Genomic DNA, 3,377 nt, shown 5'->3' on the forward strand with positions numbered 1-3,377 from the left:
TGTAAAACATTAATAAAGGATTTTTATATTTTTTTATTTTTCACACTAAAGCAAATACACTTTTCTTCCTTACAAGCCTGATTTTGAAAGAGTCACTCACAATTATTTTATAGACAAAAGTTTACTGCTTTGGCTTAGGTGTTTTCCTGCCTTTGGGTGTTGCTCTCTATTATTTTGGCAACTATATAGAAAAACAAGAAAAATCCATTATGCTTTTGTTGAATTTTTCAAAGTCAAGCTGTCTTCAAACACAGTTTTCTATTCCCTTCTTCACTGCTAATTAAAGTTTAATTATTGCACTTTAAATAACAAAAACATAGTTTAATGTATATTCTCATTGAAACCAATGAAAACAGGCGTGTCTGCCATTGCTTTTTAAATTGTTTCCAAGTATTTTCCTTGGCTATTTTCATTATTGCCTTTGTTCCAGTCTTCCAATCAGGAATACAGTGTTACACAAAAAGATCTTCCTAAGATATAGGATGTTAGGCAGAAAAAAAATAGATATATAATTAAAGATTTTCATCTCTTAAGAGACTGAAAAGCTCAGAAGACATTTTGCTATTACTGGTATGGTTCTTAAGCTAAATGAAATGTATGTAAATGTGACAGTTATTTCAAACAATAATTATGGCTTATACTTTTCTGCTCCAATGAGATGAGTAACTTTACTGTCAATGAAATCTCTGACAAGATTGGAGGGCATATTGATTTTAGGGTAGGAAGGTTAATGTTAGAAAGCCAAGGGAGATTCCTAAAACAGCACTGCCTATCACTTATCAGTTAATTATACTTATGGCATATAAATACATGAATATGAATTGATTGAAAAATGTGTGACTTACACAATTGATTCAATGGTTACCAAAACCAGAAAACACTTCTCATTTATTATTATATCTATTATATCTAGTGAGGATTCAAAAATTTTTAGAATTATATTTTAACATTTATGCCAAAATATTTGTTTATTTTTAACAGTTTATTTTTAAATTTTGTCGGTCGTGGGGCTTGAAATCTGGGCCTGGACGTTGTCTCTCAGCTCTTGACCTCAATGCTAGTGCTCTACCACTTGAGCCACTGCCAGTTTTCTGGTGACTCATTGAAGATAATCTCAAAGAGCCGGTGCCAGTGGCTCACGGCTGTAATCCTAGCTACTATGGAGGGTGAGATCTGAGGATTGCAGTTCAAAGCCAGCTGGGGCAGGAAATTCTGTGTGACTCTTGTCTCCAATAAAACCACCAGAAAACCAGAAGTGGTCGTGTGGCTCAAGTGGTAGAATGCTCACCTTGAGCTGTAGAGTGTAGGGACAGTGCCCAGGCCCAGAGTTCAAGCCCGACGATAAACCAAAATTTAAAAAAGAAAGTTTCACGGACTATACTCCCTAGGCTGGCTTTGAACCATCATTCTCAGCCATCAGACTCCTTAGTAACTAGGATTACAAGCATGAACCACTGGCACCTAGCTACATAATTATTTTTTACACATTTATGAAGTATGGAGTGGTAATCCCATTCATTTATAGGTTGTGTAATGATCAAGCTATATCATATCCATTAGTTTCTGTATATAACATTTCTTTTTAGTGAGACTGCTCGAAAAGTTATCTTTTGGCTGTGATGAAATATCTATTCTTAACTAAAATCACTTTGGTCCTTATGGTATACAATTAATATATTTACTTTTAGTATTAGAAGTCTGCTAATTAAACTCATAGAAAACATGAATTGTATGGTGAGAGAAGTTCATGGTTCCATTACTTGTTTTAGGAAAACAATTATGCCTTTTGTTTTCAATTATATTTCTGTGGGAATGTGAACTATTCATTGATTTAACTGTTAAAGTTGATAACTGTTACATTATATCAAGTTGATTTCAACTTGTATTTGAAAATTGCACATTTAACACAAATATGCTTGCACTTTCTTCTACCACATAACTAAAATAACAGTAAAGCAAAGCTTGGTGTTAGTGGGTCAAGTGTAGAATCCTAGAAACTCAGGAGGCTAAAACCTGAAGAAATTTGGTTCAATGTCAGTCTAAACAGACAAAAATGTGAAAATTTATCTCCAATTGTCCAGCAAGAAGAAGACGATGAGGGTATGGCTCAAAGGATAGAGTGTGTTCAGCCATGAGCAAAAAGTACAAGGAAGACAATTAAACATAGAGTTCAAGCCCTAAAAATGGCATAGACACACAAGACAACAATAAAAAGTACTATGAACATCAATTATGAAGACAAAATAGTAGAAAAGATCATGAGAAATATTGCATAAAGAGCTGGAAGACAGAAATCATTTGACAGAATTTTGATTCAGGAGAGGGAAAAATCACAGTCTCATTGGTACAATCACATTGTACACATTTTTGTTGAAACCTCGATACTGGGTAACACGTGAAAGAGTAGATTGGATTACCTGACATAACAGACATTGCCTGTGACTGACTATGCACCATCCCACTCTGCAAAAATCTAAAATTGTGCTTGCTAATTTAAATAAAACCTCATATTAGATACTGTTTGGTCCACACAGACTGGGGTCCTTATTTTGAGGCTTCAGACTTATGTGAGGCTTTTGTTAATAACCAGTCCTGTTGTACCCACTTTCCTTTGTGCACCTATACCTTACAAAGCTGACACCAAGCCAAGGCTTTGAACTAGACACCACGGCGTTAATCTCTCCCTTTCTCCAGCTACAACTCTTTTCACATGCTATCCCTGTCTTAGTATTAGTTGTTTTCTTACTAATCCCCACCAGGAAACTCTTATATTCATCTAAACTCACTATAAATATCCTAGTTCAAAATGGGATTAAAGGTTTACCATTGGCTGAGGCTCTCATGTGTAGGTTTGCTCCCTAATAAATCTGTGCTACAATATCTCTCTTTTCTTCATGTCTTTTGAGTCTGACAAATGAATGATTCCGTTAGATGTAATCCCATTTATCCAACCTTACTTTGGAAGTTTTGACCTGTACCAAGGAGCCCTCGTGTTTCCTCGAACTCTTCCTGTAAAATTCTAAGGTATCTGGAATTACATTAGGGTCTTCAATCTATTTGGAATCGATTATGGTGCAGGAGTATATATAAGGATCTAACTTCAGGTTTCTGTGTACACACAATTCCATCAGCGCAAGTTTTTGAAGAATTTGTCTTTCTTCCATCCTGTGTTTCTGGCTCCCTTATCAAAGATTATGTGCCTATAGGAGTGGATTCATTTCTGAGTCTTAAATTCTGTTCTATTGATGGAAATCTGTGCTTCTATTGGAAAGAATGGCATTATCACATTCCTGAGGAAACTGACTTCTCTGTAAACTGAAAAGCAAAATTCTAAGTTTATAAGATAAAATTGAGGAAAATTTTGAGCACATAATCTA

The sequence above is a fragment of the Dipodomys spectabilis genome, unplaced genomic scaffold, assembly GCF_019054845.1.
Source record: "Dipodomys spectabilis isolate Male_0828 unplaced genomic scaffold, ASM1905484v1 ptg000121l, whole genome shotgun sequence".
NCBI lineage: Eukaryota > Metazoa > Chordata > Mammalia > Rodentia > Heteromyidae > Dipodomys > Dipodomys spectabilis.